General features: G+C 50.2%; 9 non-coding genes across 9 annotated transcripts; all 9 read left to right on the top strand.

Moving 5' to 3' along the window:
• Window positions 1–17479: 17479 nt before the first annotated feature.
• Trnat-cgu (transfer RNA threonine (anticodon CGU)) lies at window positions 17480–17551 on the top strand. The gene has a single exon. It is a non-coding gene; the product is annotated as a tRNA-Thr (tRNA).
• Window positions 17552–17661: 110 nt separating this feature from the next.
• On the top strand, window positions 17662–17733 carry Trnat-cgu (transfer RNA threonine (anticodon CGU)). The gene has a single exon. It is a non-coding gene; the product is annotated as a tRNA-Thr (tRNA).
• Window positions 17734–17843: 110 nt separating this feature from the next.
• Trnat-cgu (transfer RNA threonine (anticodon CGU)) lies at window positions 17844–17915 on the top strand. The gene has a single exon. It is a non-coding gene; the product is annotated as a tRNA-Thr (tRNA).
• A 110-nt stretch (window positions 17916–18025) lies between these two features.
• Trnat-cgu (transfer RNA threonine (anticodon CGU)) lies at window positions 18026–18097 on the top strand. Its single transcript has one exon. It is a non-coding gene; the product is annotated as a tRNA-Thr (tRNA).
• A 110-nt stretch (window positions 18098–18207) lies between these two features.
• Window positions 18208–18279, top strand: Trnat-cgu (transfer RNA threonine (anticodon CGU)). Its single transcript has one exon. It is a non-coding gene; the product is annotated as a tRNA-Thr (tRNA).
• A 112-nt stretch (window positions 18280–18391) lies between these two features.
• Window positions 18392–18463, top strand: Trnat-cgu (transfer RNA threonine (anticodon CGU)). Its single transcript has one exon. It is a non-coding gene; the product is annotated as a tRNA-Thr (tRNA).
• A 110-nt stretch (window positions 18464–18573) lies between these two features.
• Window positions 18574–18645, top strand: Trnat-cgu (transfer RNA threonine (anticodon CGU)). The gene has a single exon. It is a non-coding gene; the product is annotated as a tRNA-Thr (tRNA).
• Window positions 18646–18755: 110 nt separating this feature from the next.
• Window positions 18756–18827, top strand: Trnat-cgu (transfer RNA threonine (anticodon CGU)). The gene has a single exon. It is a non-coding gene; the product is annotated as a tRNA-Thr (tRNA).
• A 110-nt stretch (window positions 18828–18937) lies between these two features.
• On the top strand, window positions 18938–19009 carry Trnat-cgu (transfer RNA threonine (anticodon CGU)). Its single transcript has one exon. It is a non-coding gene; the product is annotated as a tRNA-Thr (tRNA).
• The last annotated feature ends 4972 nt before the right edge of the window (window positions 19010–23981 follow it).

Below are 23981 nucleotides of genomic sequence, written 5' to 3'. Positions count from 1 at the left end.
CAGTCAAGTGATGATGTCACCCGATGATGTCATGTGATGCTTCTTGAAGATGCAGAACACTCTGCACTTCCCCCTTCTTTGCACTATCTCCGGGATCGGCCCATGATGACGTAACGTGATTACGTAATGACGTCAAACGTAATGTGATGACGTGACCACGCCAAAGGTTGCGTGATGACATCACGTCAAACGTTACATTATGGGATAACGGCATCGTTACATGACGATTTAGCCCGATGACGCAATCTGATATGATGACATCACGCCAATCGCGACGTGACGCGATGACGTCTTCCTCAAGTGATTATGTTACCTGATGACGTCATATGACGCCTCTTGGAGAAGCAGCACACTGTGCGCTTCCCGCTTCTTTGCACTGTCTCCGGGATCGGCCCACATTTTTGTGTGAGCACAGGTCGCGCACGCGGACACGAAAAATCCCGACCAACAAGAACCTAACGGCTTCGCTGTAAAAAATGCCTCTAGCAGAAAACAACATTTTAATCCCCGAGTTGGATTGATCGTAGATGCGGACATTACTTGCGCAATAAATCAAAATGCATAATGGCGTAATTACCAAAATTTAATAAATGAACTTTTTTTAGCTTCTTTACTGCACGTATTGCAGTTTTTGGATCACAACCGGCGAGTAGGAAAGGCATATATCCACTTAGAACGAGTTGTGACCGTGATACCCATTTATATGCACCGTCAAACTTGCGGTAAAAATTCAATGTTGTTCCGCTTCCTTTTTTTAACAAAACGCATTTTTATGCACTGAAGCCTCAAAACAACTGCAACACCATTTCATTACATCGCGCTCTTTGGGATGAATGTCTCGAAACTGGTGTTATCCTCAAAACACGTTCCAAGGGGATACGCCTTGCGAACTCACCAGTTACGATTCGTTAATTGCAAGATATGCCGCAAAAATTAGTTTATAACTAAATGAGAGAAATTGTACTGATTAGTCGATTATACAGTTTGATTGCCTGTGCAAGTAATGTCCGCCTCTTGGAATAGGTAATCCAACTCGTAAGTCCAGGCTAGAATTGTGCTACCTGCCACAGGTGATTTAATATATGTATATATATATAGCGGCATACCTCCTGTCAGCGTTACTTTTACCCAAAGGTAACGCTGACGGGAGAACTGCCGTTTCATTCGTATCACCCGCTTCCGGTGGCTTAAGCCAATCCGGGCGTGCACCTAACGTAACATTACCGAATGTGATCGACAGTAGATGTGCTGTCGTATGCGCTGCTGTTCCCCATAGTGTGCCAAGATGATGTAGCCCGCAGACACAGAAAATTCCGGTGCGTTCACTCGAAAACAGGCGATAGTGATTAATTGACCACAAGTGATCAACCGAGAATGCCGCCCCTGTTATGCCGGGAAACGCTTAATTGGTGCGCGGCTTAAAGCGACAAGAGTTAGGGTGTGCCCACCTAAAGATTTTCTCCCTCCCCTCTCTCAACACTTAGCAACCTCACCGCAGTCCGCTAAGTTTTGCTGTCGATCGTTCTGGCGACAGTACTTCACACTGCAGCACCGTACAGCGCCATGCAATACAGCATGTTTTCGGGCGACCATACGGTACTTGTGCGCAAGCAACACGGCTTAGAGGTTACAACACTTAGAGGTGCCACTGGAAGTGTTTGTGTGAGCGAGTGAAGGTTTCGACTGGGCCAGCTGCGGGAGCACACGTCAGCTGCTGCATGAGTAAAGTCAATTCTGAAAAAAAAAAAAACAGTATTATAGGGAGCAATGAAATGCAGAGCCTTATAATTATTTCCCATTCGCGTCTACCGATGCTCATGGCTTGGGACTTTTAGTTGGTGCTCATTTTTGCAACTGTGCCTGAAGTGTTCTCATACCCAGGAATTTGGGACATCGGGGCTATTCGAATTTTCCACAGCATGAGCAACTTAAACATTTTTTTTCGCCTTTGTAGGAGTCATTGAATCTCTTTAATACCTCCTGTGTGGAAACTGCTCGTTTATTCATTTCATTATTTACCGAGAAACTTTTTTCAGCTTGTTCTTTCGCAGTTCTATCCTATGCATTGATTTCACTGCATTACGCAAGTGGTTTGCGGTTCGATATGTGCAAAATTTTGAGGAAAGCAAATCTCACTTGAATGAAGTTGTTTACCCCATGGTGTTCTTGAGATATGTTTGCAACTTTCACAAGTCTACTTTGCATAAGATCGCTGCAAATTTCATGTCTATTGGGGCGTCTGATGTTTTCATAAAATGCACATGCCCCATAAGGTGGCTTCACTGCAGTACAGTTTCACAAAAGCTTTTATTTCAACCTCATAAACTTCGCAGAATTCATCCAAACTTTACGCGTATGAAGAATGAGTCATGGTAATTACGTTGTTTCATTGGTTTGGGCTGATGAAGGCGCATTTCTCTGGTGTGAATTTCTAAACATCGCTATGGAGTTTCCAATGGTACAAAAAAGCCGCCATTGAACCCAGAAGCGTTACTGCACTAAAGCCAAACTTTTCACAATGAGAGGAATGACATACATATTACTTAAGTGAACAGACTGGGTTTATAAAGAAACATTGCTCTGTAATCAAATCTTGAAATTTGCTTCCTATTGACATACGCGACCGCACAGAACCCGCCACAAACAGATGGCACTAGTGGTCAATGTCCCAAATTCCTGGACATGTATGAGCGAAGAGAAACGCTACATCGCAGAGCTTGTTCTCGTAGAAAGGTAACAAGAAACTTTGTAGGGATTTTGGTTTGGCGAGTTTGCTGGACTAAAAGTGCGTATTGCATGAAGTATTCTGCTGGACACTGGTCTTAACAAGAGAACCAGGCTGTACATGTAGCTATTACATTAAAAAAAAGTACGAATCCACTCTGTTTCGATGTAACCACCAATTTCTGTGTCTGCTGGCAGGATGGAAGTTCACGGTGGACCTTATGGAGCCTCAGAGGGCGCTGGTGCTGTGGACGCTTCCTGATCGCGGCGAAGATGAACCACAGCACTACGAGGTCACGTGGTGCTGCTGGGTTGGTGGCCTAAGCGCCTGTCAGAACAAGAGCTCGGGCACCGACGGCGTCGTCATCACTCACCTGGGCGCTTGGCTCACCTACGACGTAGCCGTTGGGACGCGCTCGGCGCTGCTCTTCAAGGCTCGCTTCAGGACCAGGCCGGACAGTGAGCACCTACCAACTCAATTTGCATGTTGTGGTCCAATATTCGTGGTTCAAAATGCGGCATCTAAATGTTTTCAACCTTGCGCTTTATCGAATGCAGCGTTGCGAAGCTGCATATAAACAAAGTTAAGCATTCACACATGCCCTGACCGCTTAGTCATGCACAGTACTCACGGATTGAAATAGGACACTCGGAGCGCGTGGCTGCTGGTACATGCAGCGCCGCCCGTGGGTGCTCATGGAACCAAGGTGTTGCATTGTGGTATAGAGCGAGGGGGAGAGCATCTAAGGTGCAGAATTGCTCCTTCCGGTCGCCAACGAGCCGTCCTGTAGTTCACCACACTGCCAGCGTGGCGTGACGTGCCAGCAAGGCACGTCTTGTGTTCGCCATATCTAACTACCTGTGGCTCGACTTCTGCTGACATCAGTACGACCAACAATGTCGGGAGTTATCATTTCGAGGCTGAAATAAAGAAGGCTTTTCTTGTCGGCCACTCCACAGGTGTTCGGTGTTCGCACAAAGTAAACTTTCCGTTCATTTGTGCAGATGTTATCATGTCTACGAACGCACGTAAGGCGCAATCTCGTAGCTGAATCCTGTGTCTTACTTGCACAGCATGCGTGCTGCATAGCGAAAGGGGGTGTAACGGAGCGTCGTGTGCTCGCTCAGGCGCGCAAGCAGACGACGCCGCAATATGGGCGGTGCGCACCGCCGAGCCATTTCGGTCGGCATGCGCAGGCACGCTTTAAGCGCGCTAGCCTTGCAGCGCCACGATGGCAGTGTGGTGAACTACAGGCCGGTTCATTGGCGACCGAAAGGAGCAATTCTGGTCCGTAGATGTTCTCCCCCTCGCGCTATACCACAATGCACCACTTTGGTTCCATGAGCGCCCACGGGCGGCGCTGCATGTACCAGCGGCCACGTGCTCCGAGTGTCCTATTTCAATCCGTGAGTACTGTACGAGGCACAAGGCAGTGGTAAAATTGTGACTGACGAAATATGACGAAATTTTCATTTGTTATCTAACAAGGGGGGCGGGGGAGTACTGGTCGCCAAAGCTGAGTGGTGGAACACTGGTCTCGTAAACCAGGGGGTCGTGAGTTCAAACCTCACTGGCGGCACTGAATTTTTTTCTACTGTTCCTTGGCACGTGCAGAAGATAATCTGGTGTTTCCCTTCCGAATAGTGAAAGTGCTGCATTGGTGCAACTTTTGGCCTGACACTCACGTCGGCCGCTATAGCTCTGTCATTTCTGATTCCGGCTTCCGAGCTGAACGGATCGCGGGATCATGGGCTCCAGTGGAGAGGCTAATGCGGCTGTCAGCCGCGGCAACAGGCTTTTGACTGAGGAAGATAAGGGCTACCAAATTATTTTGCCACGACTACCAACAGGACGCATCGTATTAAATACGGTGTTTTTGCACGGCGACGCTCGTGTTCGCCCATTCCGAGTAGAAGATTTTCGGGATGCACTTCAAGCGGTTGGTATGCTCTCGTGCGTCGTCGCCCTTGGAGCGTACCAAATCAACCATGTGTGGGCGGTGACGATGAACACAGCCGAGGCTTCCAAAAAGCTGGCGGCGCTGAAGGAGCTGCAGGTCAAGGGGCGTCGCTGCCTGGTCATCGACCCGAAGGAACAACAGGTGAAGCTGCGTCTCCACTGGCTTCTGCATGGGGTGGAAGACGAGGACGTGAAGACGGCGTTGGCCTCCTTCGGCAAAGTGACCGAAGTGACCCGTGAGCGCTGGCGAGTGGATGGCGTCTCCGACAAGGGATCAACGACTCGAGCAGTGCTACTACAGCTCAAGTCTAGGATGAAGGTTGTCGACTTGCCCCACCAGATCCGCGTCGCCGGGGAACTCGCGCTTGTGGCTGCCCCAGGTCGCCCTATGCAATGTCTGCGCTGTAAGGGTTCTGGACACGTTCGACGAGAATGTAAGGTTCCCCTTTGCTCCAGGTGCAGGCTTTTCGGCCACGTTGACGCGGACTGTGTACGCTCGTACGCAGTAGCCGCGGCTTCGGTGGAGAGCGAGCCGTTGACATCAGACCACATGATGGACGTGATCGAGGCGGAGGACGCGGCTAAGGGAGCCGGAAACGGCAACACGGTGGCAGAAGCGAGCGGGACGACCACCCCGACGAAAGGAGGACGGGATGATGTCCCTCTCCCCAGGGAGCCAGCAGCAACTCACGGGAGCGTGACGGAGACCCCGGCACAAAATGAGAGCCCCCAGAAGGATACTGACGCTACGCAGGGAGCGGAAGACAACACAACCCCTACCAACGCCCGCGTCGAAGGCGTCTCGGCATCGGTCAAGAGGTCCGTGCAGCAGGACGAGAAAGTCGACGGAAAGACCGGCGGTGACTGAGGCTTCGTCCGCTAAGACGTTGTCCGGAAGGCGCTCGACCCTCAAGCCTAAGCCGAACCTGGAGGCCGACCGTAGGCCCGCCGCGAAGCCGACCCCAGACGAACTCGACCGACGGCCACCGGATGGCCACGGAACCGTCTAGCGGACTGCTAGACGTTAAGGTGAGCTCCATGCTCCTGGCCTTCTCCCCTCCTTTTTGTGTCAGTAATTGCTTCCAACCCGTCGCTTAGCCTCGGCACTCTAAATGTTCGAGGTCTGGCCGCCAAAAGGAAACAGTCAGGTGTAGCGACTACTAGTGGACCAAGACCTCGACGTTTTAGCCGTGCGAGAAACCAAGGTAGACGGCGAGGAGGAGACCGGGAGCATGGTGCAAAGGTTCACGTATAAATACTATGCCGCAGTGAGCCACGCTTTAGGGACGTCGGCTGGGTGTGTATTGTTCGTGAAGAAGCTCCCAGGGCTTGTCATAGAAGATTACTTTTCATGCACTTCTGGCCGACTTGTCGTTTGTGACTTCAGCTATTGCGATGTCCACTGGCGCGTGTTGTGCGTTTATGCACCTAATACAGTAGGAGAGAGAGAGAGAGAGAGAGAGAGCGAGAGAGAGATAGATAGATAGATAGATAGATAGATAGATAGATAGAGAGAGAGAGAGAGAGAGAGAGAGAGAGAGAAGAACTTTATTTATTTCCGGCAGATTGCTGGGCTGGGTTCCCACCTAGGAGCCAGCGGAGAGACCGTGTCTCCCGGCAGCTTCCTCGGCCTGCTGGATAGCCCACAGTTGCTGGTCCAGGCCTGAACTGAGCAGCGCAGTCCTCCAAAGCGCCCGAAGGCCCTCATCGGAGGCCGCGACCCCAGTATTGCTGATTAATGCTGGACATGCCCATAGGATGTGATCTAGTGTGGCTCTGGTGTTACAATACTGGCATAGATTGGTTGTATATAATTCGGGGTATATATGGTTCATGATGACAGGGTTCGTGTATGTTCGTGTTTGTAGCTGCCGCCATTGAACGGACTGGGCCCGATTGAGCTTGGGGTGAGGCGGTGGATACTCACGCCTTTGCATTCGATAATGTTGAGTAATGTCACAGAATTTAGTGAGCCGATCGTCCCATTCCCACACCACCGCGGAGGTGTCCGTTCGAGTGGCTGCTTCTCCGACGCGGCTCGGAACGTGAGACTTCGAACCACGTTGTGCGCCACCTCGTTTGGACTGAACTCCGGTTGATCAAGAGGTGTGTGGGCTGGTATCCAGGGGATTTGTACGCATTTGTCTGCCTCATAAGTTTTGCCTGGATGCGCAATGCCTCAGGGGAGATTCTGCCGTTGGCGTAGTTTTGCACGGCCGTTTGAGAGTCGCTGATGATATACGAGGCATTGGTGTGAGCTATCGCCAGCGCGATAGCCACTTCCTCCGCCGTTTCTACGTGTCTTGTGGCGATTGATGCGCTTGCTTTGCATTGGTGTGTGTGGTCTACGACCGCAGCTACGAAGCGGTGACGGTCCCGATAGCGTGCTGCATCGACAAAGACCGCTTCCTCGTTGTGACCAAAAATGTTAGTCATAGCTTTGGCTCTACTGACGCGTCTGCCCTCGCTGTGTTCGGGGTGCATGTTCTTGGGTGTCGGTGGAACTGTGAGTTTAGTTCGGATATCGCGTGGTATGTCATGTTTGTCGCCGTGTTGGGTGTGGTAAGAGATGCCGAGATTCTCGAGTATCTGGCGGCCTGGCTTAGTCTTGGCCAATCGCTCGTATTGTGATATTTGTTGTGCCTCGATAAGCTCCTCGAGGGTATTGTGTAATCCCAGTTTAAGAAGGAGGTCTGTGCTGGCGTGTTGCGGCAATCCTAGCGCTTGTTTATGTATTTGCCTAATGAGGCTGTTGAGTTTTGCCTTTTCTGCGACGAACCATCAGTGATAGGCTGCCGCATACGTGATCTGGCTGAGTACGAATGATTGGATGAGGCGGAGGATGCTCTTTCATGCCTTTGTGTTTATTGGTGATGCGTTTAATAAGGCGCATTGTGTTCGATACTTTTGCGTCAATGTTGCGAACTGTCTCGCCGTTTGTGCCCTTACTCTCGATGATCAGTCCTAACACCTTAATTTTATCCACGGTTGGTATGATGTGACCGTCGCTTGTCGTGAGTGTTATATTGTCACGTACGAGTTTGTACCGCTGTGGACAAAATGACGTTGGTTGGGGAAGAAGAGGCTGAAGTGTCTCGGAGCTCGGTAGATGGTGTCACCCTGGCCACAGAGCTACAACCCTCTGTATATATTGTAAATACATATATTTTCTCCCCGTAACATTTTGGTGGAAGTGCGGGGTAATCTCGCCACAAGCCGGCCCTGGATCTTCGCAGCGGGCGTCACATCGGTTCCGCTGTTATGGCTACTGACGCTGCCTCCGACGCTGACGCTGCCTCCGCCACTCAGACACCGGCGGAAGTGGTACTAACCCAGCTACGTCACCCGGGAATCTTCACTGGCACTGGCAAGGTCGACGTCGAAGACTGGCTGACGTCGTATGAGCGCGTCGGTAAGCACAAGTGGAATGCCACACATTTGCTGGCCAACCTGATCTTTTACTTGGGAGGAACCGCGAAGGTATGGTTCGAGACGCATGAAACCGAAATTACAAGCTGGGACTCCTGCAAGGAAAAAGCTACGCGATCTTTTCGGAAGGCCTGTGGGACGTCAAATGGAGGCCAAGCAAGAGCTAGCGTCTCGTGTCCAGACACCAACCGAATCATACGTCGCGTATATTCAAGACGTTCTGGCTCTCTGCCGTAAAGCGGACGCGGACATGCTAGAGGCCGATAGGGTTGGACACATCTTGAAGGGCATCGCAGACGATGCGTTCAACCTCCTGCTTTGCAGGAACTGCTCAACGGTTGAATCCATCATAAAGGAATGCCGGAATTTTGAGCAAGCGAAGAGCAAACGCATCGTACAACGCTTCGACCGACTTCCCAATACGGCTGCCACTTCCTCCTGCAACGACCCTCCGGCATCACATCCGCCTGCCACGCCAAGCTTGACACAGGTCATCCGCCGCGAACTTGAGGCTATGGCTCCAAGTTCTCACTGTCCCCATACGCACGACAACATGACCATCTCGCTCATTCAAGCTGTTGTCCGCCAAGAAATTGCTAACATGGACATCCAGTCTGCCGTCCGCCCACGTCCCACCCCTACCACTCCTGTCATTGCCTCTGCTGCACCTCGCCAGTCGTTCCCGAGTCGATATCGGAACCCATCTGAGTGGCGAACACCGGATGACAGGCCGATTTGCTTTGCTTGCTCCCGGGTCGGTCACATCTCCCGCCACTGCCGTAGTAGCCGCTGGTACTCCTCGCCTCGACCATACGCTGATCGCCGCTTCAACCGAGACCCTCGGTCTCTGTCGCCCCTTTCTGAACCATACCATGCCGGCCTTCCCTCTCGGGGAAACACCACTAGCCGCTCGCCCTCGCCGCAACGCCGTCAGTCCCGCTCGCCTACACCTCGACGCCCCTCGTCCCCGTCCTACGCGGGCCGCTTCTCGGGAAACTAAGCAATGCAGCCCCCGGAGGTGAGGCTGCGTTGACGACTCGGACTGCAAAACCTCTGCTGACCCCTGCTGCTCGACCGAACCTTGTTGAAATTTTTGTTGATGATGTACCCGTTCAAGCCCTCATCGATACTGGCGCTCAGGTGTCGGTTATGCGCTCAGATCTTCGTAGCCGTCTCCGTAAATTCCTGACACCTGCCGAGTCGCCTGCCGTCCGAGTGGCTAATGGCAGTACAACAGCCGTGATGGGAATGTGCGCCGCCCGTGTTACCATTGCCGGTCGTCCTGTGTTAGTCCTGTTCACTGTACTGGCCGAGTGTCCCCACGGAGTGATTCTTGGAATCGACTTCCTGACTGCTCATTCAGCACTTATTGACTGTGCAACCGGCACCCTTCGCCTTGAACTGCCCCATTACTTTGCCGACCCGACCGAAGGCCACAAGTCCCGACTTCGTTCTGCTGAATTTGTTCGCCTGCAACCTGATGCTGCGACCTACGTCCTCATGTCGCCTTCTCCTCCACTTCGAGATGGTCCTTACGTGGTGTCCCCACTTTGCGACGTTCTCCTGGCACGCCAAATCGCACTACCCAGCTCCATTGTCACTCTTGTTAACAATCGAGCGTGGCTTCCCCTTCTGAACTTTGGTTCGTGTCTGCAAGTGCTTCCTGAGGGTGTATCTCTCGCTTTGCTGTCCCCTTTGGAAGAGTGTGGAGTAGCTGCTCTTACGCCCGAACCACGATTCGACACTGCTGCAGCTTCCGACCGTCCTACTTCAAGCAACGACAAGTTTACGCCCATGATAGCTACTGACCTACGGCCTGCTTACGCCGACGCCCTTCGCCGTATTCTGATGTCCTATGAAGACATCTTTGATTTTGGAAATCGCCCGCTAGGTCGCACCAGTGTCGTCACCCATCCCATCCTCACTGGTGACGCTCCTCCTATACACCGGAGGCCCTACCGTGTGTCCGCAGCTGAACGCCAGGTGATCCAAACGGAGGTGGACAAAATGCTCTCCAAAGATATTATCGAGCCTTCCTGCAGTCCGTGGGCGTCACCTGTCGTTTTGGTTAAAAAGAAGGACAATACCTGGAGATTTTGTATCGATTACCGTCACCTGAATAAGATTACGAAAAAGGACGTGTATCCGCTTCCGCGTATTGATGACGCGCTGACTGCTTACACGGTGCCAGTTATTTTTCATCGATTGATTTGCGCTCCGGCTACTGGCAAATCGCAGTGGATGAACGAGATCGCGAAAAGACCGCCTTCGTCACCCCAGATGGTCTCTACCAATTTAAAGTGATGCCTTTTGGACTGTGTAATGCCCCTGCTACCTTCGAGCGCATGACGGACTCTCTTCTGCGCGGATTCAAATGGACCACATGCCTCTGCTACCTTGATGACGTCATAGTTTTTTCACCGACGTTTGAGAGCCACCTTCACCGACTCTCAGCTATCCTTGATGTTTTTAGACGTGCCGGCCTACAACTCAATTCTGCAAAATGCCATTTCGGCCGCCGCCAAATACGAGTACTTGGTCACTTGGTTGACGCTTCTGGCATCCAGCCTGATCCTGACAAAGTTCGTGCCGTTGGGGAGTTTCCCCTTCCGCGTTCTCCTACCGATGTCCACAGTTTTCTTGGGCTGTGTTCCTATTTTCGGCGATTTATCCAGAACTTTGCCGAAATAGCTCGTCCTCTCACAGACCTTCTGAAAAAGGACACCACTTTTCGTTGGGGACCCGACCAGGCTGAAGCATTTTCAACGCTTATCAGTCGCCTTACCAATCCACCCGTGTTGGGTCATTTTGATCCGCATGCCTACACCGAAGTTCGCACTGATGCAAGCGGCCATGGCATTGGCGCTATCTTGTCCCAACGACAGCGGGACACCAATCGCGTGATCGCGTATGCTAGCCGTCTTCTTTCTGCACCAGAGCGAAACTACTCGATAACAGAACGTGAATGCTTGGCCCTTGTTTGGTCCTTTGCTAAGTTCCGCCCTTACCTGTTCGGTCGACATTTCACCGTCGTGACAGATCATCATGCCTTATGTTGGCTATCCTCACTCAGAGACCCGACAGGCCGTCTTGGCCGCTGGGCTTTACGCCTGCAAGAGTACACGTTTTCCGTGTCCTACAAATCTGGGCGGTTACATAAGGACGCCGACTGCCTCTCCCGCTACCCTGTCGACCCACCGGATGGCACCGAAACCGATACAGATACCTGCGTTTTGTCGATCTCCGACTTCTCACGCATCGCCAACGAGCAGCGTCGTGACCAATATTCGCGATCCATCATCGAACGCATTACCTCGGAGCAACAGGACGCTTCTCTACGTATGTTTGTTCTCCAGGACGGGACCTTATATCGACGCAATATGAATCCTCATGGTGCTGAACTGCTTCTCGTCGTTCCCCAGTATCTGCGCTCGACAATTCTCTCGCAGTTACACGATGTGCCTACCGCTGGTCATTTGGGTGTCTCCCGTACATATGACCGTGTGCGCAGACGATTTTTCTGGCCTGGGCTATATCGCTCTGTTCGAAGCTACGTCGCTGCCTGCGAACTTTGCCAACGCCGCAAGAAGCCTCCATTGTCTCCCGCTGGCCACCTTCAGCCTATAGATATCCCCAGTGAGCCATTTTTCCGCGTCGGCCTGGACCTCCTTGGCCCATTTCCTACCTCATCCTCGGGCAACAAGTGGGTGGCTGTTGCGATGGACTATACCACGCGTTATGCCATAACGCGGGCCCTCCCTACAAGCTGCGCAACTGATGTGGCTGATTTTCTCCTCCATGAAGTCATCCTACATCATGGTGCCCCACGTCAGCTACTCACCGATAGAGGCCCCTGTTTTCTTTCTAAGGTTGTCGACGACCTTCTTCGTTCTTGCTCAACGTCCCACAAGTTCACGACGGCTTATCACCCACAGACAAACGGACTTACCGAGCGTCTCAACCGTACACTTACGGACATGCTCTCCATGTACGTGAGTGATGATCACCGGGATTGAGACTGCACCTTACCTTTCGTGACGTTTGCATACAATTCGTCGCGTCACGATATTACTGGTTATTCCCCATTCTATCTACTATATGGCCGTCACCCTCTCCTGCCTCTTGACTCACTGCTCCCTTCTGACGCCACCACTACCACGTTCTATGCTCACGACGCCATTGTTCGCGCGGCCGCAGCACGTCGTATATTGCCCGTGACCGTCTTCTGGCATCTCAGACTATCCAGAAGCACCGTTACGACAGTCATCGTCGGGACGCTCATTTCAGCCCTGGGTCCCTTGTTCTGCTTTGGGTACCCTCCCGTCGCGTCGGCCTTTGCGAAAAACTGCTGCCACGATACGTCGGGCCATACCGAGTTCTTCGCCAAGTCACCAGCCTCACATATGAGATCTCACCTGTGAATTCAAAGTCTTCTACCACCCCAGGAACTGATATCGTGCACGTTTCGCGACTAAAGCCCTATATAACTCGCACGCTGATTCGACACCCTAAGAAGCATCGAGACGATGCTTCTGCCGCCGGGGGGTTCATGTCACGTACGAGTTTGTACCGCTGTGGACAAAATGACGTTGGTTGGGGAAGAAGAGGCTGAAGTGTCTCGGAGCTCGGTAGATGGTGTCACCCTGGCCACAGAGCTACAACCCTCTGTATATATTGTAAATACATATATTTTCTCCCCGTAACAATATCGGCGTGTGTCTGTGCTTGATGTTTGGGTGGTCGGCCCTTGAGTGTAGGGCGATATAGCAGTAGCTCGGATTTCTCCGCCGAACAGGATAGTCCTGTCCCTTGCAGATACCGTTCTACTGTGTCAATAGCCTCCTGTAATATTTGTTCTATGGATCCATCACTGCCCTCGCATACCCAGAGGGTGATATCGTCGGCATAAAGAGTGTGATGGAGTCCGGGGATTGTCTGAAGTTGTGACGGAAGGCCTAGGAGGGCGAGGTTGAACAGCATCGGAGAGATCACGGAACCCTTCGGGGTGCCCACGCTTCCCTTTAGGAGAGGGCGAATTTATTTTGTAACCTAAGGCAACACTTCTGTGCAAACAAAATAATAGCCTGTGTGGGTGATTTCCATTGCGTATTGAATGCCAAGAATAGGTCTACGTGACGCGTTGTTTATGACAAAAGCTGCGACATTCTGGCGCAGATTATAAGCGAATTTGAATTAGAAGACGCGCTTATGGTAGCTGCTGTCGTCGAGAATCCGTTCCAGTCCGCGAGGCAAGTGCGGGAGCAGCTAGATGTGGACGCTTCCCTTGCTACGGTCTGGCGACGCCTCCGAAGTGCTGGACTGCGAAATTCTGTAGCTGCACGAAAACCAGTCGTCACTGCTTCGAACAAAAAGTCATGTCTCCAGTTTGCCGAAGCACACGCCTCATGGATGGCAGATGACTGGGGCCGAGTGATCTTCTCGGATGAGTCGACTTTTACAACTCGCCAAGACCAACGGATGCGAGTTTGGCGCACCAGAGGCACACGGTAAGAAACTTTTCTTAATGCACGTTTGATTTTGCGAAGGATGGTCAAAAATACGATTTCCATGCACTTACGAGCCAGCCAATGTGCAGGGAGTCGCCGCGAGTGGCCGAAACTGCGTGAACGTGTGGGGCGCGGTGTCAAGGCATGGTCTCGGGCCTCTGCATCGCATAGAAGGTGCCCTTACATCGCAGCGATACTGCACAGAAATGTTGGACAATGTGTTGCTGCCCTACGCCCACAGCGTCTTTCCCGATGCCGACTTTGTTTCAACATGACCTGGCGCCGGTTCACACGGCAAAAGTTGTCAAGGAACATATAGAAAATCGCAGAATCGGCATGCTTTCCTGGCCGGCCAAAGGCGCTGACATGAACATCTGCGAAAATATATGGGGGTACATCAAAGCAGCCATGGTGTGAAAACCTGTCCGCCCGACGACTGGGGACGAGCTGTGGGCAGCCGTTCGACAAGAATGGGAGGACCTTCGAGCGCATCATGACTTTGTGCCAGCGCTGTACGCGTCACTGCCCTCTAGGATGCCAGCAGTCGTTTCCGAAAAGGGTTGTATGACAAAATACTAACCTCATCAAAGAGAAAATTGTTCCTGCTTACTAATACTACTTCTAAACGGATCAATCTTTTGTTGAACTTGCACCAAATAAAAGTTCGAATGTGTGTGTTACCTTGCCTGTTCGTTGTACGATAAGAACACAGCAGAAGGAAAGCTAAACAAAGTGAAAAGTTGAAGTAATTACAATAACGCCAAGCATAAGAAGCACAACGTTCTGAATTAAAAGCATCAAAATCGTGGTTTCTGTCATAATTTGGTTTCTATTGAGGGGAAAAAAACTGCTAGCAGACGACACACGCGCGCTACGATGACGCAATGCGCACGAAAGGAGCGTATACCCTCCCCGAGCATGCGCGCAGATATTGTGGCTGCCGTCTGACGGCGCTGGTGATATAGAAAGCCACGCGCTCCCGTGTTCACCCTCAAAAAGATTGCGACTGTACACTCACTTTCAGGGTGCAAGTCACGCACGATTGGACCGTGTGTATTTATCATACGATTTAGTAGATAAATGCCAGAGTTATGCAGTGACTGCATTATCTTTTTCTGACCACTGACTGGTAAAATGCAGGGTGGGCCATAAGAAAGACCGAAATAAGTTTGTCTGGGGTTTGTGGAAAATCAACGTTCAGCTTCTACGTGATGGCACGTTTAACGAAGTGGTAGTGGCTGCTCTGAATAGTCTTGGAACATACAGTTCTATCATTTTTGGCGACGAATGATAGTTGCTGAAGCAAATTATTAAAATGAAGGCTATCGAAAGGAGTAGTGTACTGCGACATGAAGAAAAGGCAAGAGAACAGGCTTTAAAAACACTCTTGGGAAAAATTAGCGACGCTCGAATGCATGCAACCGGGCGCTTATCAAGAAGATATGCGCTCTGTTAAGAAGAAACTCGAGGCGTTCGACGAAGAGCGCTATCAGGGTGCGCTCGTACGCGCGAGAGCAGAAAGACTATAGCGTGCGGGGAAATGCCTACGAAAGAGCGCTGGGACTAGCAAAAAAAAAAAAAAAAAGCACTCCAGACGCAAGCAGGTTGAGGCCATCGAACACGACGGGGTGGTAGTAACTGATAATGATAACACAGGGAGTGCTTTCTTTGACCATTTTCAAAAGCTTTTCGCATTCAGGCCCGTCAATATGCAAGGTTTCAAACACTTATTTTTGGAGCAAATGCCGCAACTGTCCAGTGAAGTTAAGGAGACATTAGAACGGCCAATAACAGAAGTTTAAGTGATGAAGGCTATCGAAGACCTGAACCCTGGTAAGTCACCAGGTGGAGACGGTCTTTGTGCCGCTTGGTACAAAACATTCAAAGACAACCTAGCCCCTAGACTAACCGCAGTTTTCAATGAAGCACACGAAGTGAAAATGCTTCCACCATCCTTTGGCCAGTCCCATACAGTACTGATACCGAAAACAGAAGAGACCGAAAAGCTCAAGCAACTTTCATCTTATAGACCCATCGCGCTGTCTAACTGCGACTACAAAATATTGATGAAGGTACTGGCACTTCGGGTGCAGTCAGTTATTAAGGATATTGTCGGCCCGCACCAGACGTGCGGTATCCGCGGTAGAACCATTTCGACTAACATTCATAAAATGAAGTGTGTGCTTGAGTGTTGTGACGCCATGTACGATGCAGTGGCGATCCTCCAGCTGGACTTGGAGAAAGCGTTTGATTGCGTTTCGCATGAGCTCTTGCTTACCATCCTGAAACATGATAATTTTGACCGCACAATCACTGAGGGGGTGACTATGGCGTACCGGAGCTCTGTCACGAACTCTGTCAGGCTATAATCCAAAATGATTACATTAACGGATTTCAACTGCAAGCAGCAGAGGTCAAGTTATTGGCTTATGCTGACGATGTGGCTGTATGCTGCAAAGATACGCAGAGTGTGTTGAATACTGTTGGTATAGTCAGAAGGTTTGGTGAAGTCGCCAATAGCTTTGTGAACTGGCAGAAATGTTTGGGTTTTTGGCATGGAAGGTGGGCGTCTACCCCAGACCACTTTTCGAGCGTAAGCTGGGTTACGACACCAGTTAAGTACCTTGGCGCACCCCTTGATGCCTACAAGGACAGTAGCGAGTACTGGAAGGAGCGGACAAAAGAGATAAAAGAAAAAGCGGACAGATGGAAGGCCTACCACTTGTCAATATTCGGGAGAGCTACCGCGTGCAATATGTTTCTCGTGACCAAAATCTGGTTATGTAATGCAGGTCCTACAGTGCTCTCGGATTAATATGCAGAAACTGCACCACGTGTTCGCTGTTTTCGTGTGGGCATCAAGCTGGGAGCGATGCAGTCGAGATAATCTCTTCCGGCGTGTTAAGGATGGTGGTCTTGGGTTAGCGCACCTCTTCTTGCGTCAACTTGTTAACAGGTTCTTTTTCTTTAGTGATACGAATGACCCATTTCTGCGCACCGTGATACAAATGAGACTATCAAGAGCACTTCCCGAGCTTGTTGTCGGTACCGAAACCATGACAGGTTCAGTCCGTGGTTTCTTCCGGGTAATAGTCGATAATGTTTCCTTTTTGCGTGTTCGTTTTTCAAATGCACATTTGCGGACTGTAAAACGCAAAAAGTTATATCGTGATTTGTGTGATAGTGTTTTGTTTGTGCCCACGTACCGAGCCGTGTACAGTGGAGGCCCAGGCCTAGACGTTTTGAAAAGGGTGAGAAAGATGCCAGTGCAACCAGCCACCAAATCATTCTTCTTTAAATTACATACCGGGACTTTACACGTTAAAACATTTCTGGAACAACGTAAGTTCTACTTGCCATGGGAAACCAACTGCCTCATTTGTAAAAAAAAAAAACCGGAAAACATAGATCATGTCTTCATCCACTGTTGGGAGGGGGTCTATGTCTGGGACGTATTGCAAAGGACCTTAAAAAGAGCTACCGATAGATCCCCAAGGAACCAGGTTTTTGCCAGTAGATGGCGACGAAGGATTCCCGTATGATCTAATCATGCTTACGGGCCTCCACTGTCTTTGGCGCTCGAGAATGGCAGGGTACCACTGTGACCCTGATGCCAGACCGGCGCGTGCATACTTCCGAGAATGCATGCAGCGGTATGTAGAACTGTTGAAGTCCCAACGCACTGTTCCCGAGTGGCGGTCTAGGGTTGAACCCCTGGCAGCACTCAAGGGATTTTAACATGACAACGTCATGCCGCAGTAGCGGATGGCAACAAATGTATATAGTGCTGTTTTTGTATAGTGTTCATGGAATTTTGTGTTGTTCTTTGTCGAGGACTGGCAATAAAGAAAAAAAGAAAGCCGCTATAGCTCAGTGGTAGAGCACTGGTCTCGTAAACCAGGGGTCGTAAGTTCAAACCTCACTGGCGGCACTGAATTTTTTTCTACTGTTCTCTGGCAGGTGGAGAGGAGAATGTAGCATTTTCCTCCCGAATAATGAAATGGCTGCATTCGTGCAACTTTTGGGCTGACATTTACGTCAGCCGCTATAGCTCAGTGGTAGAGCACTGGTCTCGTAAACCAGGGGTCGTGAGTTCAAACCTCACTGGCGGCACTGATTTTTTTTCTACTGTTCTATGGCAGGTGGAGGGAAGAATGTAGCATTTTCCTCCCGAATAATTAAATGGCTGCATTCGTGCAACTTTTGGGCTGACATTTAAGTCAGCCGCTATAGCTCAGTGGTAGAGCACTGGTCTCGTAAACCAGGGGTCGTAAGTTCAAACCTCACTGGCGGCACTGAATTTTTTTCTACTGTTCTCTGGCAGGTGGAGAGGAGAATGTAGCATTTTCCTCCCGAATAATGAAATGGCTGCATTCGTGCAACTTTTGGGCTGACATTTACGTCAGCCGCTATAGCTCAGTGGTAGAGCACTGGTCTCGTAAACCAGGGGTCGTGAGTTCAAACCTCACTGGCGGCACTGAATTTTTTTCTACTGTTCTCTGGCAGGTGGAGAGGAGAATGTAGCATTTTCCTCCCGAATAATTAAATGGCTGCATTCGTGCAACTTTTGGGCTGACATTTACGTCAGCCGCTATAGCTCAGTGGTAGAGCACTGGTCTCGTAAACCAGGGGTCGTGAGTTCAAACCTCACTGGCGGCACTGAATTTTTTTCTACTGTTCTCTCTGGCAGGTGGAGAGGAGAATGTAGCATTTTCCTCCCGAATAATGAAATGGCTGCATTCGTGCAACTTTTGGGCTGACATTTACGTCAGCCGCTATAGCTCAGTGGTAGAGCACTGGTCTCGTAAACCAGGGGTCGTGAGTTCAAACCTCACTGGCGGCACTGAATTTTTTTCTACTGTTCTCTGGCAGGTGGAGAGGAGAATGTAGCATTTTCCTCCCGAATAATGAAATGGCTGCATTCGTGCAACTTTTGGGCTGACATTTACGTCAGCCGCTATAGCTCAGTGGTAGAGCACTGGTCTCGTAAACCAGGGGTCGTGAGTTCAAACCTCACTGGCGGCACTGAATTTTTTTCTACTGTTCTCTGGCAGGTGGAGAGGAGAATGTAGCATTTTCCTCCCGAATAATGAAATGGCTGCATTCGTGCAACTTTTGGGCTGACATTTACGTCGGCCGCTATAGCTCAGTGGTAGAGCACTGGTCTCGTAAACCAGGGGTCGTGAGTTCAAACCTCACTGGCGGCACTGAATCTTTTTCTACTGTTCTCTGGCAGGTGGAGAGGAGAATGTAGCATTTTCCTCCCGAATAATGAAATGGCTGCATTCGTGCAACTTTTGGGCTGACATTTACGTCAGCCGCTATAGCTCAGTGGTAGAGCACTGGTCTCGTAAACCAGGGGTCGTGAGTTCAAACCTCACTGGCGGCACTGAATTTTTTTCTACTGTTCTCTGGCAGGTGGAGAGAAGAATGTAGCATTTTCCTCCCGAATAATTAAATGGCTGCATTCGTGCAACTTTTGGGCTGACATTTACGTCAGCCGCTATAGCTCAGGATTCTGCTTCCGGCAGCCGAGCTGAGTGGACGCAGGATGGCAGGCCCTTCAGGGGTGGCTACAGCGGCACGTTTCGGCCGCGGTAACAGGTCTTTTGACGTTGATAACGATTATGAAGTTGTACTGCCAAACCTGCCAACAGGACGAGTTGTTTTGAATACTGTTTTTTTACATGCTGACGTCCGTTCCCGGCCATATCGAGTGGAAGACTTTCGCGACACCCTGGCCCGCCTGACGCTGCTCCCCGAGGTTGTTGCCTTGGGGGCGTATCGTATGAGCCATGTGTGGGCGGTGACGTTCAAGAATATGGATGCAGTGAAAGGATCCTGGCCCTCGGAGACATCAAGGTCAAAAACTGCCGCTGCCTCGTCATCGACCCGGCAAACCAAGACGTGCGGATGAAGGTACATTGGCTGCTTCACAATGTACTTGACGAAGATTTGCGACGTGCGTTTGCAGCGTACGGGCAAGTGACTGAAATCAGCAGAGAGCGTTGGCGGGTACACGGCGTGACCGACAAAGGCTCGACGACCCGTCTGGTGACCCTCAGGTTGAAGGTGGGCCTTAAAATTGATGACCTGCCTCATCAAGTGAACGTAAGCGGCGAGCAAGCCCTTGTTGTAGTGCCGGGAAGAGCGCCCATTTGTCTACGCTGCCGAGGAAAGGGGCACATTCGTCGTGACTGCCGTGTGCCACGTTGCGGGGGCTGCCGGAGGTTCGGTCATGAGGAGCACGACTGCACGCTCTCCTATGCCAGCGTCACCGGGCCCGTGGGTGGTGATGACTCGTCCGAGCTGCTCATGGACGAGTGTGACGCTGAAGACGCAGCAAGTTCGGGCGACGGAGCGGTAGCGACGACAGACCTGGCCAAAGTAAGTGGGCCGAACGCGACAACGGGGCAACAGCCCGCTGACCAGCCGTTGGAGCCACAACCAGAGATTGCAACAGCCTCAGAGAGGCCAGAATCGTCTGAACCTCCCAGCAAGGAGCCGGACGCTACCGCCGGACAGGACAGCATGGACCAGAGCGAGAGCGCAGCCGGTGGCCTGGCCGGCAAGCGCCCTTGGGATGAAGGTGGAGACGAGACAAGTACTCCCGAAAGCGGCGGTGGTGGGGAACCACCGACGAAGGCAGCAGGGAATAGGCGTCCATCTTTCAAACCGCAGCCGACAATTCCGGCCGGCCCGCGGGCAGAGGCCAAGCCGCCTCTGCAGTCTACACCACCTGGGTAGGTGAGACTGTTCCCGGAAGGACATTAATGCGTAAGAGGAAAATGTCAGTGTTGTATGTGAGCCGCGATGAAAAACGCGAGAATGGCTGAGACACCCACATTCACCTATTTAAGTCGTGCGATTTTCGTGTTTTCTGGCGTGAGGTAGAGACCGTATGGTAGCCCTGCTCATAACGACAACATGCCCTATAAATTAGAAACAGCCTTACGCGTAGCAACGCTTAACATTCGAGGGCTGGGGTCTAGGAGGCGGCAGTATCAGTTGCGCCGCTTGTTTCTCGAGAACGACGTTGATATTGCCGCCGTGCAGGAAACGAAAGTTGAGTCCCAAGAGCAGACAGACCGCATGGTTTCGCCATTCCGCGACCGCTACAATGTGTCAGCCATTCTCATGGTACATCCGGTGGTTGTTTACTTCTTTTGAATAATTCAATTGGTATTGCCGTAGAGTGTTTATATAATGATACGTTAGGGCGATTAATTGTGTGCGACTTTTCTTTTTCTGGCGCGAGTTGGCGGGTTGTTTGTGTATATGCACCAAATAGAGAGCAAGAGCGCAAAACGTTCTTCGAAAACCTTGAAGTGCACCTTTCGTGTGATAGGACAATTATTTTTCTTGGAGACTTCAACTATGTTTGCACTCCCGAAGATAGGGCAAGCAAAGTGCCGGTGCGCGATTGTAGTGCCTTGTTTTTGAATGCAATAGTTCACGAGCGAGAGTTAGATGACGTAGGATGTGTGCTGTCTCAGAGTACTCAGTACACACATTACCAGCATAACAGTCAGGCGAGGCTTGACAGAGCCTACGTGTCAACAGCATTACTTCCCTTGTGCCGAGACTATAGTGTTATGCATGTTTCTTTCAGCGACCATAGCCTAGTTATGTTTACCATCAATAAAAAAGAAAAGCAGAGATTCAATTGGGACCTATGGAAGTTGAACGACAAGCTACTTGATGACGACACGTTTGTAGAGAACGTTAACATTGAATTAGACAAATTACTCAAGTGTAGCACGGGAAGTTTAATTTATACATGGGAGTGTTTTAAAGAAAAGGTAAAAATTGACGCGATCGAAAGGGCATCTTGTATAAGACATAGCCAAAGGAAAGAAGAAAAGCAGTTGCAGTGTCAGTTAGATTTTTTACTCTGTCAAGAATGCGTGCCACCGGGCATGCGCAGTAAAGAAATTAAAGACGTTAAACGAAAATTGGAGACTATAGACGTAGAGAGATATAAGGGAGCTGTGGTGCGCGCACGCGCCGAGAGGCTTTGGTGTGGCGAGATGCCCACGAAACGTGCACTGGCAGACGAAAAGAGCTATGCAACTAAAAACGAAATCAAGGCGATAGAATATCAAAACGTCGTCACAAACGACAAATCGATGATTGAACATGCGTTTGTGGATCATTATCGCGAATTGTTAGGAAGCATGAAAGAGGGCAGTGGCACATTCAGGGATGAATTCTTATCACTTATGCCGCAACTCGGTGACGATCTAAAAGCAAGTTTAGAGGCACCTCTCACTGTTAAAGAAATTGAAACATCGATTGAAAAAATGACACCTGGAAAAACACCTGGTCCAGATGGCCTAAGCGCAGCATTCTATAAGAAACATAAGACCGCTGTGGCAGAAGCCTTATGCGCTGTTTTACATGAGGCTTACGAAAAGAAAGAGTTACCAGCATCCTTCAGAAGGTCGCACATTGTGTTGATTCCGAAAACTGACGATCCCACAAAACAACTGTTTGTTGCATCATATCGACCGATAACCTTAGCGAATGTTGATTACAAACTTTTCATGGGTGTGTTGGCCAGGCGACTTCAAACTGTTATTAAAGAAATAGTAGGACCACATCAAACCTGCGGCATCAAAGGAAGATCTATAACGACGAATATTCACATTGCAAGGAATATTTTGGAATGCTGCGAGGATTTTGAGAGTAGGGTAGCGATGCTACAGATAGATCTCGAGAAGGCATTTGACCGCGTGACTCACGAGATACTTCTGTGCATTCTCGACTACGTAAAAGTGGGATCTGTGGTTTTGGAGGGGGTACGAATGGCGTACACAGGATGCACTACGAGGATTTTAGTCAATAAGCAACTCAGCGAAAGCATTCCGGTCTTATCAAGTGTCAAACAAGGATGTCCCGCGTCAGCATTACTCTTCGCTATCTATTTAGAACCACTTTGTCAAAAAATGCTTCAGAATGAACGAGTTCGTGGTTTCCGCTTGATGGCCGCGGAAGTCAAAGTGCTTGGTTACGCAGATGATATCGCGGTCTTTTGTAATGATCAAGAAAGTGTCACAGTGGCGATAAGTGATGTCAAGGCATTCTGCGAGTGTACCGGTAGTAGAATTAATTGGAATAAATGTCTAGGTATCTGGCATGGAAACTGGCGAAGAACGCCCTCATTGTACGAAAACGTCACTTGGACGGTAACACCCGACAAGTACTTAGGCGTACCGCTCCAACACTACCGGGACACAACAGAATATTGGAACGATGAAACGGAGCAGCTACGCGTTAAGACGGAAAAATGGGGAGGTCGAGATTTTTCCATGTTTACGCGCGCAACGGTGTGCAACACATTTCTTGTTTCGCGAGTGTGGTATGTTCTTCAAGTGTTATCTATGACACGTAATGCTGTTCAAAAGCTACACAGAGTGATGGCAGTATTTGTGTGGGCTTCTACATGGGAAAGAACGAGTCGCACAAATTTGTTCCGCTCTGTGCGCAGTGGGGGACTTGGCCTGGTCCATCTGTTCTTGCGGCAGATCGTGGCTAGGTTTATGTTTTTACGCGATCAAGGCGATTGCTTCTTGAGAACAGTGTTACATGTGCGGTTGTCAAATTATTTGCCAGAATTTATTGTTTCAACGGTCCATGTCGAACAAAGACGACCAAGGGGTTATATGCGCGAGATCATTGAGGCTTTCGAAATCCTAAAAGTACGCTTTTCGATGGAATATCTCTCTGGAGTTACACGAAAGAAATTATACAGGGATCTTATAGAAGTCATGTTGCCATTGCCTGTTTACCGATCACTGTACCCAAGAGGTCCCGGAGACGATGTTTTGGGCAGAGTCAAAAAGATGCCTGTGCGACCATCAGTCAAAACCTTCTTTTTCAAGTTACACAGTGGCACACTCCCTACCAAACCTTGGCTGCGAGAAAAAGGCATATTTGTTGCCTGGTCTGTAGACTGCATCATCTGCAAAAAGCCGGAGACAGTTGAACACATATTTCTGGATTGTAGTGATGCAGTCTTTCTCTGGGACATCCTTCAGAGGACCTTGAAGAAAGACTTGCCCGTAACACCGTACGGCATCCGTTTTCTGCCTGTCAAAAACGTAGGGGGTGTGCCCTACGATATGTTCATGGCACTCGTACTCCACAGCGTGTGGAGGACGCGGATGGCCGTGCGCAACGAGGACCTGAATCCTCGATCGGCACGAGAGAATTTCATCGAAAGTGTAGAATACTTGAGAGAAGTGTACAAAGTTCAAAATGAGAAGCCGGAGTGGTCTTTGATGAAGCGATTGTCTTTGATGAAGCGATTGCGTTTTTAACCCCTCACGTGCTGAAAGTTATGTGACAGCACTTTTTTT

The sequence above is a fragment of the Dermacentor silvarum genome, chromosome 6 (assembly GCF_013339745.2).
Source record: "Dermacentor silvarum isolate Dsil-2018 chromosome 6, BIME_Dsil_1.4, whole genome shotgun sequence".
NCBI lineage: Eukaryota > Metazoa > Arthropoda > Arachnida > Ixodida > Ixodidae > Dermacentor > Dermacentor silvarum.
The sequence above is the reverse complement of the archived record's forward strand: the minus strand, read 5'-3'. Positions and strand labels throughout refer to the sequence as shown.